At 44.8% G+C, this 17,494-nt stretch overlaps 1 long non-coding RNA gene across 2 annotated transcripts; it reads left to right on the forward strand.

The window, feature by feature from the left end:
- Positions 1–5,384: 5,384 nt before the first annotated feature.
- Positions 5,385–14,981, forward strand: LOC130144944 (uncharacterized). 2 transcript variants are annotated; one of them, XR_008820317.1, is made up of 2 exons: positions 5,385–5,541; positions 14,747–14,981. It is a non-coding gene; the product is annotated as an uncharacterized LOC130144944 (long non-coding RNA). The 2 variants fall into 2 exon arrangements; XR_008820318.1 differs by lacking the exon at positions 5,385–5,541 and adding an exon at positions 11,803–12,024.
- Positions 14,982–17,494: the final 2,513 nt, after the last annotated feature.

Raw genomic sequence — 17,494 nt, forward strand, 5'->3', positions numbered from 1 at the left:
CCCAGTGAAGGAGAAAAGTTGCTCAACTAGGAGAGGGGAGAAAACTTGCATGGAGGAAAAGAGGCATGCAGGAAGGAAAGTGAAAGGCAAGATGATTTTTTTTTTCCCCCCTGGGAAGTATGATCTTTTAGTTGAGTTAGAAGATAAATTTACTGCAAAATTTAGTAACTGTATATGACTACAGAGAAATCCTATAAACCATTTTCACCTTATTGTACTACTTCATTTAATCTATGGTGGAGGATGGCAACTCAAACAGAAGGAGAGCTTTCTGACAAGATTAAAATGTAAATATCTGAAGAAAAATAATCAGATAGTTATGATTTTAGATAGATTTGGTGTGGTGCAAATTTGAGACAAATTAGAGTTAAGATTAAGTTTTGAATGATCAGACAATGTAATTCTAGGCAAGATTTCTAAGACAGAGGAAACACTGAGATTTGATCTTCTGGGGATATTTATGCTCTGTTGAATGGAAAAACTCAAACCATATTGGCCTGAGAATTTAGCTGTAACTGATAGAGAAGCTAAAACCAAACTATTTCTCATTTTACACCAGACCCAGAAGGAAGATAATGCCTGGAATTCAGACCTGGATTTACTTTCCCTGTCTGTGTAACCACACACAGATTTGGAAGACATTTAAATGTCAAACTCCAACGAAAGAAAGAGAATTAGTCTGGGCTTTAGTTTCTCTGGATGCAATTTGGGCTGACTAAATGCAGATGTCTATGATGTGATAAACACTTCGCAGTCAATGGAGAGGAGAAACCATTTTGTAGGTCACGATTCAAGTTTCCCTAAAGTTGATGTTTAAAATAGGTCAGGTGAATCATTCAATAATACTGTTTCTCTCTATTGTCTCTAAAAGGAGCTGAGGGCTCTTAGCTCAGTTACAGGATTGCAGAACTTTCCTGTTTTGGAAATGTAGCCCACAGCTAAAACTGTTAAATTTGGAAGGTGCTCAGATGATGGTCTAGCAACATCAAAGTGCTATAGATAGATTTAAAAGGTCAGACTGGAACACACTTGGTTTCCTCTTAAAATTCAAAGTGATTTGAGTCAGATGTGAGCTCCACAGCAAATCTTTAGGGCTTCTGCCCATCTCTGAGAATTGCTCTGATTTTCTGGGATCCAGTGAAAGTCATTGATGTGAGTGTTGGAGGATTGGGAAGTCCTCAAATGAAAATGCAAGCCCTAACCACCAGGCAGACCTGGGATGGGCCCCAGCATGATCACTCCTTTCCTTTAGCCACTTGCCTTACTGTGCCAAGGGCCAAATAAATTAAGGAAACTATAACTAAATGCAGCACTGAAAAAAAAAACCCAATTAAAATTGCCCCCGATCGGCCATGCCTAGCTCTACTCATTTACAGGGCCTTGCATCTTTTCATTGTATTTTATCAGTTTACTTTTCATTCCTACTTTCCATACCTTTCCCCTTTCCTCTCTTTGCAAGGAGGGTTTGTTTTATGCTAGCTGCACCACTCTGGACACATGGCCCGATTTCACACCACCTGCTCTGGAAACCACCTTGGAGTCAGGAAACTTGTGCTTCATATCTCCTTCCACCTTTGGTGTTGTTCTGATCCTCTGGCCACATCAAAGGCAAGCAGAAACCACCACATGCACCCAAAGGCATACCTACTTCAACCACATCCCTTCTGTATTGCTTTGGGAACAGGAAAATTGCTTCCACCTTCAAAGAGGTTTTCCTGGTTTTGTGGTGCCATTTGTAGGTGCCCGCCTCTGTCTCAGATCCTCGGGACCTTCACAAAAAAGACATCCTTTCCTTCCTGTGGTTCCTCTGAGATGCTTTCTGAAGCATTTAGCTGCTAGCCATTTTCTCCCTTTATGTGTGACCTTTCCAAAGCTAGGCAAGATATAGCACAAACCCCAAAGCATGGTGTCTTCTGCTTTGGCTGGGCAGCTCACAGCCCTAACTTTTCCCTCTGTTGCTTCTCACCTTCTCCTTCACCTTGCAAAGATCATGTGCATGTTGTCACACAGGCTCCTCCAGAGCTGATGCTGTGTCCTGTTTTAATACGCTGTGAAGCCCCCACTTTAAAGACCTATTTCAGGATAGTGCTGTAGCACTGAGCAAGATGCTGTGCTTGTAGGTAGAGAAATTTCACCACCACCACCTTCAAAAAATGCAGATCACGTGAAAGGTTGTTCATGGTTGTTCTCCACAGCATTGCAAGACTTTCAGCATGCTTGAGGATTCTTATGTGCAGAAATCCTATGATATGCGGGTGAAATGTATTCCAGGAATTTGGGCAATAGGATCCTGTTCACTTCCACAGACACCACCTTCCCATCCAAGACCCTCAGAAGTCCTTTATCTGTTTTTCACTTCTTCCTGCGGGTTTGCACCTTTTGAGCTCTGAGCCCAGCTCCACTCCCTCTCCTCTGCTGCTTTCTCCAAATGCTTCCACACTTCCCCTTTGCCATAACTTTCTTCCCTGAGAATTTCCTTCTCACTCATTGTACATCATTGCCTGTAATTCACCTCTTCTTACCTGTGCAAAACCGGGACTTATCCCTTCTTTTCAATTACATCACCTGCCGTAAAGAAGGATGATGACACCAAGATGCTCTGGTACATGCTGAGTGGGGATCTTAAAGGAGCCAGATAGAGTGCATAGGGCTTCAGAGCAGTCCCAAATGGTTTTCCTGTAATCAGCTCACCAAAATGGCCTGAAAGGTCTTTTGAATGCAAGTTTCATTACAGCGCAAACACCAGACAATGAACAAAGGCTCCTACGTGTCTGCTGGTCCTTGTGGCATGTTTGGAAGCAAGGTGTCAGTAACTTCTAGGCTGCAGCAAACTACACCGAGTCCTTGTTCATGCTTTCCTTTTCCTTCCTGCTCCTGCCCCTCTCACCTCCCTCCCCATTTCTCTGCAGAGCTGTCCTTGCCCTCTGTCTCTTCCCCTTGTCATCTGGAGACACTCGGTTGCCTCCAGGCAATGGATAACTTCCCAGCCCCCTGCTCTGGTCACTGAAAATATGACATGAACTGCAGCAAGCAGACTAGAGGTGTCCTGCCCTTCACGAGCACATTGGGTGAGTTTGTGCTCCGAGCAGATTTGTTTTCCACTGCCTCAGTTGCCTCTGGTTCCTACCCCGACGTGCACTCCGATGGCAGCTCCCAAGCCTTTTCCTTCTTCGCAGACTGTCACTTGGTTGTTCTGTCCATTTCGCAGTGGCGTTGGGGAATTCTAAAAATCCACAGAACTCCTGCATCGCCTGAACTGCACAGTGTGCCAGCACGCCTGGCAGTGTCTTTGGCTTTCACAGCTGCTGGGATTTTTTGGTGTTTTTTCTCACAAGCCTTACAAGAGTCTTAAGTCTTTCCTTCTATCCTGTCCTTAGCAGCACTCCAATAACTTTAGAAGCAGACACAGTAATGGCAAAAAAAGATTTATTTCATCATCTAGTTCATCCCTTTGCTGTTGCACAATTATTCCCCAGGGAACACTTCAGGCTCCTGTCCAAGAAGTTTTTATGTTTAGCTTCAATCTCAAAAGCAGCTCTGCAAGCATGATGGTACAAGGCTCTTTGCCTTTCAGCCATTTCAAAAATTAATTTGCCCAAAGTACAAATAAAAGGTTATTTCCCGCCCCCCCCCCCCCCCCCCCCCCCCCATTCCAACAATCAGGCCTGTAAACTGTTTAAAACATCAAAGCCAAACTGCGTTTCTTCTGTATCTAACTTCATTAGCCAGAAAGCATCTGCAACTGGAAATGAATCTGCAGCTGTGTTGATGGTTTGCAATCCAGAGTCCCACAGCACTTCACTGTCTCATAGCTCTGTTAGCATTTTATAGCAAGCAGGAGGAGGGGAAGAGAAAGAAATCGTATTGTAATTAATAGGGGTAATAATTTTAGAAGAGTGATCTTTATTGAGTAACATTTGTATGTATCAGTATTTCAAGGAAATCCATTTTTAAAAGGCTGCTTAAACTCTGACAGTCACTGTAGGTAAGATATGAATCATAATTCACTCAGATCGCTGACTTCATTAGTGGTAAGAGGGAGCGGGGACAAGTGATACACATGGCTCTGTAAGGCAGGAGACAGGTTTCTTCTCTTGAGCTTCTCTTGAGACACTGCTTTTTCTTGTCCGTGCCTCTGTGACCCTTCTCTGGGGCAACACCGTGTACTGATTTATGTCTTTTGCCTTATAAATGGCCCAGGTGATATGAGGCAGCCACAGAGTGTAGGTAGCCCCCAAATCCTCATTTTGTTGAATATGCGGAGAATGCAAAGTACAGTCACCCACCCTGTCCTTGAGCCATTTTGTGGGATGTTCCCCCATGCTCACTCACTGGGCTGGTGCGAGGATTAGTTCATGCTTATTGAATGTATTTTCAAGAGCTCCAGACATGTGTAGTGACAAAACTCACATGGCCAGAAACAGTAAAAATTACTGCAGGTGCAATGTGTTTTTCAGACCCTTAAGACAGATTAACCTAGAGATACATAAATGCCATGCGGAGGCTTTTCTATTGCTTTGATCAAAGAACAGGGGTTTTCATTGCTTAATTAAAACCCACAGGTCTGTTATTCCCCTCATCCACCCATCATCACACACAGTTCAGCCAAAAAGGTGCTGAGCCTGGAACGTCACCAGATTTCCCACTTTCCCTCTTTCCATCACTTGCACCCAGAGCTTGTTGCTATGAGGTTAGCTTTGCTCAGAGGGTTTTGAGCCGGGAAAGTCCCTTGTTAAGGCTCAGCTTTTGGAGCATGGTTGGCATGATGAAGAATGGCAGGGCTGGGCATTTGCACCAAGGCTGAAAGCATTAGCTTGGTCACAGCCCCGTGGTGCGACTGCACAGGGACGGTCACAATCCCATGGTCCTTTTGCCATTAGAGGCATGATGTGGCCAGTTTGGGAGGCCTGTCTGCATCCTTGGGACACCTATGCTGGATTTGCTCGTGAAGGCTCAGGTTTTGCAGGGTGGCGGAGGGAGAAGAAGATTCAGATGGGGTCTGGGACTGCTCCATCAAGGGTGATGCTTGAGCTGTTGGCTGCAAGCAGCTCTCAGTGCTTCTCAGGTCCTAATGATGCAGAATATGGGAACCTGAGGCTTAGAAAACAGTTTTGTTTTAAAACAGTTTATGCCACTTGGAATGTACTCTCTTCTTCTGGGCTGAGCATTTGCAAAATGTTATTTAATAGAGACATAATGTAAAATCCCAGATCCAGACACAATCAGCTCTTGGTCCAAAAATAATCAAAATCTGAGCTGGAACCACATGCCAGTTTTGCAACTGGCTCCGTGACAGCAGTTGAACTATAACCACAGAGTCAATCAGCCTAGCTCTTTGGGAGGTTGAAATTCAGGCCAGATTTTGAAATCTGGGACCTCTCTTTAGTAATTTACAGCATACAAAAAGAAATTCAATAATAAGCCTGGTTTAGCTTCCCTAAAACCTTTGGGTCCACAAAGAAGCACTTGCACATGTTCAGATCTATGGAGTCCCTCTGCTTTCCTTCCAGTGAAATCCTTGCACAGCATGAAGTGAGACAAGTTAGTATTTTCCAATTTTTTTGCATGGATTTTTAGGTAATTCCCCTTCTTCTCTCTGAGGAGGGGTGGTTCCAAAAGGAGGGTGTTTTGATGAGCAAGGAGGCAGCTCTAAGCATGCACTGCATTGGACACAGTGGAGTAAATGACATTTCTTTGCTGATCTCATCAATGAGCTGGTTGGTTCTGGGTTTGTTTTTACAGCGGTGGATCTCTTCCCTTGCCTGGGACTTCCAGGACCTTTGTCCTGCAAATATTTCAGAACCATAAAAAGCCTGAAAAACAAGAGTGACTACAGGATATTAAACACTTGCTGCTTTTAAATGAGCAGATGGTACTTCTACCAAATAATATTATTTTGACCATATTTTTCTTGTGTTTTCGTTTTTTGATAGCTTATTTTTCCTGTAGAAAAGGTCTGTGAAGCAGCTGCCAGCAAAGTGATGGCAACTGGACAGCATCTGTACATTTGAAAATCTTGTTAGATGTTATGCAAGGGAAGTCTATTAAAACACGTTTTTCTGGAGTTCAGAAGGTATTTCATGCAGGGAATTGTTCCGCTGTAGCCTAGGTCTGCCTTTTTTATTAAAACACGAAATTAAGATATTGTTAAAAAGAGTGCTTTAAATGTTATTGGAACAAATTACCCCTAGGTATCCTGAGTGATGTGGTAGGTTGTGTGGTAAGGCACAGACCTGCCTGGGCTGCACATCTCAGCTTGTAAAGAATGAGTTGTTTTGAAGGTGCATCTCGGTGTATACACCAACGACACGAAGTAGCAACAAATGTTTATATCTGCATGGGATGGAAGTGATGAGACGGACTGGCTTTTCGAGGTCAAAGAGGCTCCATGTGGAGACACAAAGGAAGCTATGTGGAATATTTCCTTTCAGATATTCTTAGCTACCACCACTTTTCAGTGGAATGTGTTTCATTTTCTGGAGGTAAGAGCTAGGAAGTCCCTCTGCAGCTCCTGCGAGAGATCGTAAATCTTCCTGTGAGAAAAAACAGCTACTAAGAGTTTCCCATCCATCTTTTCATCGCCCCTAGCCCTTTCTCAAATTTTGTCAGCCTTATCAAAATACAAGTTATCATTAATAATGCTTTGCTACTCAGATATGCTTTTCAGGTGATGATCTACCTGCATGTTATACCAAGCCAATATCAATCTGTGTTGCACACGTATTTTGTAAACAGTAATGTGCTAAGGCTGAGAGCAGTCCTGAGAAATGGGCCATTGCAACCTTACCTTATTGCTGGATAAATTAGGTTATAAATGGCATATCAAAGCTCCCAAATCTGAATTTGAGACTGAATGATAAGAATATCCAGGTCCTGTTGGCTGAGATGAGCTAGAAGAAACCACAAAAATGTATGGATGTGTGTATATTAAGCTGGGTTTTGGATATTTTATTTTTTTTTAGTTTACACACAACATACAACTCACCATGATGTAACACTCGGTTTTTAACCTCATTATATCTATATGTAAACCCAGGTTTTCACTTAACCCCTTTCTTCAGAACTTGAAATTGGCTGGAGTATTGCATGGCCTGGCCTGGAAACTGCATCCCTTTTCCTTTGGAGAACATTGATACGTCTTCAAGGTGCTCTTGAAGGTCAGCTGTCTTGATTTGACTTGCAGTGAAGCAACCTATGCCCAGCTGCCTTGCTCGTAGGAAAGTTACACGCCTGCCAAAGCCAGGAAGGCTGGTGAAGCTGAGTACGGAAAACACTTTGGGATGCCTGCAAGACCTGTCATCAGCTGCTCATGGGATCCTCATGTGTGGGCTAGGTATAGGATATTTAAGTGCCTGCTTGGGAGCAGTCAGAGTGAAGCTGCTCCACGAGGGAGGACGAGCTGGAAGCTGAGGGGGCTCCCAACACAGACAGTGCCATCCCTGACAGGGTGCTTTTCCAGGTGGGCCACCAGCAGTGACCAGCTCTGTTCAGTGGCCACCAGACAAGGCAAGGTCCGGGGTCCATCTGGGCAGCCTGCTCAGGAGCAGGTGGAGATGGAGCCCGAGGCGGGGTTGGAGACAAGGCTACTTACAGCGTGGGTGCAGGGGGTCAGATTAATTAATTAAAGCCTGTGTTTGGTCCCAGGGTCCTGACACTGTTCAGCGAAAGCTCACTCGTTAGCAAGCTAGCGTGGCGGCAGGCAGAGCCTGCTCTGCGGGGCAACTGTGCAGGCTGGGCAGTGGGTGCTGCTCTATAAATCTCTTCCTGACCTTCACACCTGCTCTGCTTCTATGACTTCTAGCACTGTCATCTTGGCCCGAAATCTCAAAAGCCCTGAGCCAGCGTCCTCGAAAGTAATTTGGATTCTTTCCACTGGCTTTAGTTTTGTTCGAGCCAGCCAGTTACTGGGATGGGCTCTTCCTGGTCTCCCAGCACTGCTGCTGAGCCTGCTGCATTTTCCATCCACTAGAAAGGGAGTCATCCATGGAGAGGTTCAGGTCATCTGACAAGCAGGGAAATTTGCTTGCAAATGGCTGTAGGGAGCTGTTATTAGAAATTAAAACCACACCACGGAGAGATGAAAACAATTCTTGCTGTAGGTGCAATAGGGTGTGTTAGCCGGGAGGTACTGCTCTGCTTTTGGTTGATTCCTGCTCTTTAATTAATCAATTCACTTCATTATTCTTTTTGGAACTTTTCTGGAACAACAAAATGAGAAATCTATTCAATCAACTGTTTTTGCAGGGCTTGACCTGCTTGTGGCTGGCTTTCCCGGGCTTCGGGGAGGGCAGTAGCAGCCGTGCCCCTGCCTGTGTGCCCGGACTGCCCGGGGCTGCCTGTGCCCAGAGAGGCTGTGCCCCATGGGAACAATCCAGTTATCCCCAAGGGGAGCAGGATGACCTGTGGCTGGACTGGGGCTTCACCCCGTGTTGGTAAGGGCGAGGGTTTGGGTTTCAGCGGCACCAGTTCCCTTTTGCTGCTGGGGCTCGCTTTGTGCAGCTCCTTGGCGGAGGAAAGTCCCCTCTCCCTCCTTGAGCTCGTAAGTGGAAGGGACAAATTTTTATTTTTTTTTTTTTTAACCAGGAAAAAGCCACTTGGCTCTATTTGTCATTCTTCATTAACCTTATCTCAGTCCCTCTTTATCCTCCTTTCTCCCGTGTTGCCTGGTCACTGTAGCTCTTAATACTTCCTCTCCTGATAAAGACGTCTTGTTCAAAGTGTATTTATATCATTAGTTTCAACTGCCTTACTTGGCAACGCCACCCTTTGTGACCGGCTTGGTTGTTGTTTTCTCAGTCCCAGTCCAAGGGGCAGGGTTATAAAAATGTCCCGTACAAGTGGTGAGGCCCACCCCTCCCCAGGAACCATTTCCAGGCTTTACGCCGTGCCTTCGCAGATCAGCCCCGCGGGATCACACGAGGTCGGTGCGGCACGTATCGCTTAGTGCTCAGCTCTTCAGCCCTGGCTCCCAAGGAAGCTGGACCCCAGGAAAGGCAGAGCAAAACGCAGAGCCGAGGAGCCCTGACTGTCATTTGTCATCCCCCATCCCCCCACCCCCCTTCATTTTCTTTCATTTTCCAACACATTACCTTGTGTATGCTCTGTGGAACACATTCATCATTTTACATATTTGTTGATGTCCTTTGCAGCAAACGTGATGCTGAGTCCTCTGGATGTTTCTGGTTATCAGGGCAGCCTTGCTTCAGTGCAGTTGCAGCATCGCTGCAATCTCTCCCTGGGCTGCAGGCACACGCCTCCCCCTCTGTCAGCATTCCTCACCCGTTCAGACATTTAGCCATGAGGAATTTGGGGTTGATTTTCCCTCTCTTCCTGTCCTTTGTTACATAGATTAGATATAAATATGTATATGTACACACGCATATTAGATATTGCAGGGAGCTTAATGAACGTAAGAAACCCTTGATTTCCAGTGTCACCCTGCAGAGATTTAAAGGTCCATGTAACGAGAGTCAGTGATCAGACTTCTGTTGCGATTTCCTATGGAAAAAAGTTTGTGAAAGTGGATAAATGGAGAAAAAAAAAAGGAGAAAAAAAAAGGAAAAAGAAACAAAACTTGAGTTCTTAAAAATATTTGGAAGCTCAGGCCAGTTCTAAGATGTGCCAGGGGAGGCTCCAAAGACTGGTGGGACAGTGTTTGTGTATGTTTGGTTTCCAAGACTGTCTTTCACGGAAACAGCATGATTGAAAATGGTTTTGGTCAGGAATCTCAATACCTTTGAGGCCAGCACAGTGCCAAGGAGATAGCCCAGGCTGTCAGGGTTGGTGCTGACTCCATTTTCCTGTGGTTGGAACTCAAACTTCAACCTCGGGTTTCAAGCCTGTGACCTGTAGGCATAAGGCATGGTCAGGTAGTTCTTGCAGCTTGAGAGCGGGTCGTGTCGTCCATGTGGGCAGAGCTAGAAGGTCTTCTGGCATTTTGCTTTGAGTGAGGGTGTTCACCTCTGAGGTTTGGTTGAGGGGGACTTGGAGAACCTCTGTTTCCTTGCTGTGAAGGAACAGATGTGCAAGGAGAAGAATGTGTGCACAGAGGAGTAACCTCTGTGTGGAGTGGGTGTCCCTGAGACACAACTGGTTTAGTCGTAGTTTGAGACAGCTTGGCTACAGTTACACGGATGGTCTGTATTGAAACATCTGCTGTGGGATTCAGTTACACACTAAAACACGTAAGTGCCAGTATGTACGTAAAGTTTAAGTGTCTATGCTTCCTTTATACTCAGCGGAGATTGAGCTAATACAGACCGTGGAGCCTTCAGCATAATTTGGTGTACGCTGCAGGAGTCACCTCCTCGTTAGTCAACTGAGTCACTTCCAGACTCCGCTGACTGTAACTTTATTGTAGGCACCATCCATATTTGCCATGACGAGAGCATAGTCCCTAGTTCACATGCAGCCACCTACAAGCGGGTACTTGAATCCCACCCCAGTTGCCTTTGCAGTGCACACCTCTGGTGCCCGTTAAGCTTTTGGAAAATTTACAGGAGTCAAATTTTCAAGCAATGACATTATCTTTTATCAAAGTCCCCTGGAATGGAACTATCTCTTAGGCACCTGAATTTGAAAATCTTGACCACTGTTGTTATTCTCGAATTTCGCCCTCCAGACACTTTGGTTTGTCTGGTTCTGGATATGGAACAGAAACCTAACACCAAAATATTTCTCCAAGCTTTGCTGGCTTCTCCATGAATACCATCATGTGTGACTCATGCTTTTTGGCATGAATAAGTAGCTCGATTTAAAATATGGTTTTGTACTTCTTTTGAATGCCAAATAAAGCCTAATGGAAAAATATTATTTATCCCCCCACTTTATGCATTAAACAATACACTGGCTTGGTTGCAATAAAAAAACCACTTCATTCCCTATATTAAAAAAAAAAAAAAAAAAAGTGGAATGTTTTTACCAAGCATTTTAAGTCTGAAAAATCTGAGTAAGTTTCTCATTAGTGCAATCTTTTCTGATTAGCCCTGGCAGGGGAATACTTCTCTGCTGCCCCAGTGTTCTAAAGCTAGGCTTGTGCTGCCTGAGAGGGCGTTTGGGATGCATCTCGGTGGAGATTAGCAGGAGCTGTAAAGCTTCTGACCTTTTAAACACTAAAGCAAAATCTGCAATCTCCGCTAGTAAGTATTCACAACTTTAAATCTCAGGCTGTGTTTTTAACCTTGTCTTTAATTAGACACCCGGGTAATAGCACAGCAGAAATAACCCCGTGTGTCAGCACCAACACAGCCTTCAGCAGTAGACGCAGATGCTGTTTGGCAGCCCGGCTTCCTCCAACACTTGCATTCCTTCTGTGTGCCCTCATCTTCCTCACTGGTATCTAACACTTCACCCTGGGCTCTGGTGGCGGAATAGGGAAAATCACAAAGAAATTTGAGAAGAAAAATACAAATTTGGCCACGTCGCAGCCAGCACAGCCCGAAGAAAGAGGAGGTGAATGCTTTGTCCGTACAACATGTTTTCCAAGCCCAGGTCAGACAAAGTTGGGTTGCTCGCCCTCCAGAAAAGGAGATTTGTCTTGTTGCTCTTCACTACTGTGCCCTGTTGTCACCCCAGCCAGTGCCTCCGCGTGACCTTAGGGAAGTCACTGGAATGCTCTCTCTTTCAGTTCTTTTTATCTACAGGATTATCCTTCCCCCCCGCTCTCTGCTCGCTCCCCTCGGTCCCAGCAGCCAGGCAGAGGAACGGAACCGCGGCACCGTGCCAACGTGGCCGCGCAGCCTTTGGCTCGGAGCTGGCTTACATCCCACCTGCCCTCCGCCCTGGCAAGGCAGGTCACCTCTGCCCGCGGTCTCCCCGGCAGATGGATTCAAAGTGACCTAGTCCGAATGCTGGAAGTCATTAGTGTGGCACGCCATGCCGGTTAATTTGTCCTCCTTCACTGAAGGTGAACGGAGTGTGAAAGGAAGGTTTGTTATCCAGCTTTACTGACGGGACATTCAGCTATAAGATCCTTCAATTTCTTCAACATCAACCTCCTTGCTGTTATGGGGATTGCCTCTCGCGGTAAGGACTTTTCACAATGCCTGTCTCAGGGGGATTCTTATCTCAATTGCTTTATATAGGTGCTATTGTAAAAGTGGCAATTATAATACAAGATCTGGAAAGAATAATAACTTAAATGCCCTTCTTTTACTTGTTTAATGGCATTTCCCTCATTTCCGAGTGTTTCGGGAAATTCAAGTTTTTTCCCTAGTAGCTGGTTTTAGCTTTATTTAGGAAGTTCATCTTTATGTAAGTGACGTTGTCCCAGAGGAAGGACTAGCTGGATCTGCGTAAGCTATGAGTGTTTTGAAGGAAAATGAAGTGTCTTCCTCATTTGCCTTCAGACAGCGAATATTCATCAGAAGTAAGCTGCAAATATTTTAATCCCGAGATGACCTTGCAGCTGAGACAGGAACAATTGCTTTTGCAGTAATGAAGACTGAGTCACATTTTGACAGAGCTCATCTGGGCAGGAAGGGTTTACCTAATTTCCTGAAGGTGCTCAGGGACTGAATTTGTCTGATCTCTTCTAACAGCCAGGCTCCAGGGAGGAGAAAAAAAAAAACCCACACTTGTTTTGTCTTCAGCTTAATCTTAGCTTTCTGTTATTCCTGAGATAGCATCACAACCTCAGGAAACCGAAATGGGCTAGATGACTGGCACCAGAAGCTGCCTGGGAGCCAGTGGAGTCATCTACATCCATGGAAGCCTGAAGCACGGAGGAGGCAAGCTGAGCTGGCCTTGTCCTCATATCCAGATTCAAATAGGGAATCACAGCGAGTCAAATGGGAGGTCAGGAAGGCATGGGTCACTGAGGCCTCATCCAGAAGGAAATAAGGGAATTTCTTAGCTTGCCAGAGATGAAATAAGGTGCTTTTAGAGAGTGCTGTCCTGCGAGTTCTGAAAAGGACTCATGTTTCTTCAGCATGGGGACAGCAAGGAGACATCTGCTATAGAGTGATGTGAGGTCAATGTCAAAGTGAGCTCTTTAAAGCATCCCACCTTTTTAATCAGCATCCCTTTAGTCTTGCTTGGGTTCATCTGAGCCATTGCTGTCCACAATGTGATTTGCACTGATGCTGAGAGGTGCACAGCTGAGTTATCGCTTGTTGGCTAAGGCTCTGTCCTTAACCATCTTGGACACCAGTGACACACCACTATGAAGCAGGGGTACAACCAGTGTAAATGTTCTCCTGAGACCCTCCAGGCAGAAGCCATGGTTTCAGCTGTCACCTCACTGCCAGAGAAAAATGGTTGGACCACTGCAGTGCTGAGGCACCCCAGATGGACAGAGGAAGCCCCTCAGAAAGGGTATGCAAGTCTTAGAAGAGACCACAGCCATAAAAAAAAAAAATAAAAAATTAACCCACTAGAGCAGCCCCTGTGCTCCTGATGAAGCATTACACGTTTTCAGTTAGTTTTGCTACTCTCATCTCTGAGAATTCAACAACCTCTGCCCACAGCAAAAGAATTAATAAAACTAAAAACCGTAACCTGCACAGTTTCTGAAGATGTTTGAGCAGGTTTTTTGCGGGTCCTGGAAGAGACATCACAGTCCCAACTGTGGAAATAAAAGAAGCATCAGAAAAAATCCACATGGCAGCTCATAAACAGGCATTTGTCACACACAGACCAAGGCAAGGCAAAGAAGAACCCACCACTTTAGAAATGTGAATGGACTACCTTACAATGTTCATGAGAATTAAAGGTACAGATAGAAACTGAACCAGCCAAACAAACAGCGGAAACTGAGCAAAAATGTAATACTGAGTGTCTGAGCAAATGACGTGTAGCTACTTTTCTGGTGAACCCAAGACATCAGCTACAGCTAACAGTCTTAATGGGAGCAAAATGAAGGCTAGCATCCAGGTGGAATTCTGCTCACCTGAAAGCATGCGAAACTTGGAGATTTTGTATGTGGCGGCTGTTAAGTGACTATGGAAACATGTAAACATGTCTGGCCCTTGCTTATGCAGCAGAGTGAACTCCTGCCTATATACAGGACTTTACCAACCGACTTGATTAACTAAAATGAACTTGCAGTGCTTCTTCTTCTTGTGAGCTCTGCAGGGACAACTTCAGTGTCAGAGTGGGTTTCTGGTTTATGAGTTGTAAACACAATTGCCTATGAAAGTCCAAACACAGATTATTGGTGATGGAAAAGTGAAAGACAAACACCTGACTTTCAGGTTCAGTTTGTAGACTGCAGGAGGAATGGTTGGGGTGAAATCTTGAATCCACTAAGTCATGCTACTGGGTTCAGTGAAGCCACCCTTGATTTTCTCATAAAATTGGCTCTCTTGCTTCAACATTAATCAAGGCATAGATAGCCCCAGCTTCTATTCCTGCTAGTAGCCATGCACAGTACAACTGACTTTTCAGATGGAAATTTGTGACTTTTGCAGGTTTGAAACAAGCAAAATTCATCAGGCAAAAAAAAAAAAAAAGGTTCCCATGGCCTCACCTGGTAAAACGTATAGAGACCAGACTATAACAGAAATGTGGAGAAGGTAGGCAGAAAGCCCCTTTTCTTGGGTTTGGGGTTGTTTTTTCCTGATTTTGTAAGGAGCATGTATGTGAAAAACCATCTCCATATCCAGAGGGGCTGTCTGATGCCAATACCTCATTCTGTAAGATGGGCCAAAAGGGGTGGTTATTTTCTTCAACACGTTGGCTTTGATTTCTTCTGAAACTTAGTGTTATGATGCCATCTGAAACTAATAATATTTCCTTTTATTTACAGCAATCTCATCTTGGACTGTATTTTGATTTTGATTATATGAGAGATGACTCTTTGCAAGGACTCATCTCCATGTGACTCCTGGCCCTGCTTCCATCGCAGACTTCAGCAATGGCACGGCTGTCCTGGGATGCTTCTGCACAAACTGTTTGATTGATCCCCAGTTTGTATGGCTTTAATTCAGCCCAGTGCTGTTTCACACTGGTTTCACTGCAAAAATTAAATTTGCCTTCTGTCATTTGTGGCTTTATCAGGATTTTTATTTTTTTTTACCCTGTGCCAGTAAAAAAAGGAGCAAGGGAGCAGTAGCGGCTAAAGAAAAGGGAGTGTTTACTGACATCTGAGTGCGTTCCTGCCTTCGTCTTGGCTTTGCCTCACACGCACTTCAATTTTGTTAATATTGTCCTTCCAGAAACATGTGGCTTTTTGGAAGCTGATTTGCCTGTATAGAGCAAAACAGACCTCTGTCAAATGACCGTGAAGCTGGAAGATATTTACTTTTGGGGATGACTGTTTCACACTCCTGTACCATATGAAATTTACTGAATGATAGTCGGGGTATGTAGAGTAGAAGGAATACAAATATTTATTGTCAGGCTCTCACAGAATTAAATGAAAAATGCTCTAGACTGAGTTTAATGGCATTTTCCCCAAGTTCTGTTAATACTGACGCTGGCCTGATCTTGATATTTCACTTTGTGCTTTTCCACGGTTGCAGAAGGGATGAGGACTTGCCCTAAGGGCGAGTGCATGGGAAGGGCTGCATCACTGCAAGGCATTACAGTCCTACCATAACCACCACGACTTGAGCACCCATTTAACTGCAACACTTTATGCAAAGGGGCAGGAAAGTAGAGGTGACTTAGATCCATATTGTCTCCCCATCTCTTTGCATCCCAGCCTGCTGGTAAGCACAGCATGGATCAAGGACTTCAGCCTTCAGGACTGCTAACAGAAAAGCTGGTGTCTTGTGTGAAACTGATGGAGACAAGGAGAGGCAGTGCAAATATTTAGGTTTCTAATAATATCAGTAATGCTTCAAAAGACTCGCCTTTGCTCTAGACTACAAGTGACAGCAGACTAAAGGTGACTGGCAAACAGCATTGAGAACCCACTTGGCATTTTCTTCTTCATTCTTAATGTTTGCCTTTCTATCAAGAAAATATTTTAAAAATAAATAGATTAGATATGCAAAGGACATTCTTGATGTGATCAAAACAAGCGTCATAGATCTGACCTGCTTGTCTCCTGTTACAGGAACGAGGTTACCTGTTGTCATCCCAGATGTTTTCTCTAACCCAGCAGTGAAGGATGAACTCGCCAGCTGCCACCCATGGCCTGGAGCAGTGGAGCATGGTGTCTGGCAGCTGGGGCCGACTTGCCTGCTCCAAAACTGGGGGCACATTGGGCAGAGGACGTTGCATACAAGCTCATTAGTCTTGCTTGTCGTAGGGGTTGTCCATTAAAAATTTACACTGATGTGGATGCCCCGCTTTGCTGAGGTAGTATTCAGTGCTGCTTGGCACCCCATGGATGTGCAGGCTTGGCAGGGGTTAAATCACGGTCTTTCTGCAGGAATTCACTGTACAAAACCCCGCACCCTTGCACAGGTCTAACAAGACCTCCACAGGGAAGGAACCACCATTGAAAGTGGCCTGTCAGTGAACACCCCTCGGACATGATTGAAAGAAAAGGAAAAAGGAAAGAGATAAAAGAACCGTAGCTTAAATATGAACAGATTTGTAGCACCCCATTAAAAAGGCTGGGGGTATTTACAATCAAATCATATAGGCTTAAACCAACACCAACAGCCTGGAAAATCCAGACTGGCAAAGCAAATGTTTGTTGAAAGTAACCGTCCTGCTCTCAACCCTGCTAATGCAATGAACAGCCGCCTCCTGCAGTAGCTGAAGTGATTTTCAAGGATAACCTAGGCAGGGCATTTCACGCTAATCTAATCTGCGAGCCAGGGCTATCAGACACTGACATCCCCGTTTGCCAAATTCAGACTGACTAATGCTTCCCTGACCTTGGCTCCTGTTACCATATGAATCTGCACAGAGCAGGAGAATTGGCAGCGTGACAGCAACGCAGGCACTTCATCTTCAAGGCATTTTATTTAGCATTCCTGTGAAAAGTGGGGGTATTAAGATGCCTGGTTTACAGAGGGAGGAGAGGTGACAAAGGGCTGTGCCCTGGGCTGGGGGCCGGCTGCTGGAATTCAGGCTCAGGAATGTCCTAAAGCGAAACCCTCTCTGCATCTCCTTCTGTTCCCCTGACAGTTCTTGCGGCCACGGAAACAACAGCCTAGTCCTTTTGTAATATTGCGATGCCTTTTATTATTTTTTTTCCCTTATTAAAAAATAATCTCATCAAGACAGGAATCACCTCCATCTAACATCTTCTCACAGCCTCTGCTAGCCTGGAGCCAGGAGTTGTGTCAAAGCACATAGCTGGGATCAACTCTTTGTATTCCTTTATTCTAATATAAAACAGAATTTGGATCGAGATTTCCGGCAGCGTGGAGTGCTTTTCTTTTAAAATGTCTTCTAGGAACTGTTCAAAACTAGAATACACAGGAGATGCATTAGAAAAATAATTTTAAAAGCTCTAAAATGGTATTTTTAATCTGGGGTATTTCCACAGCAGCTTTCTAGCACTGTGATCCTTTGCCTGCTTTCTGGGGCAGAGGGAGGCAGGATTTTGACTATTTTTTTGGTAAAGGGATAGTACACACTGTTCCCCTCTACT

This window comes from Falco biarmicus, chromosome 2 (genome assembly GCF_023638135.1).
Source record: "Falco biarmicus isolate bFalBia1 chromosome 2, bFalBia1.pri, whole genome shotgun sequence".
Classification (NCBI taxonomy): Eukaryota; Metazoa; Chordata; class Aves; order Falconiformes; family Falconidae; genus Falco; species Falco biarmicus.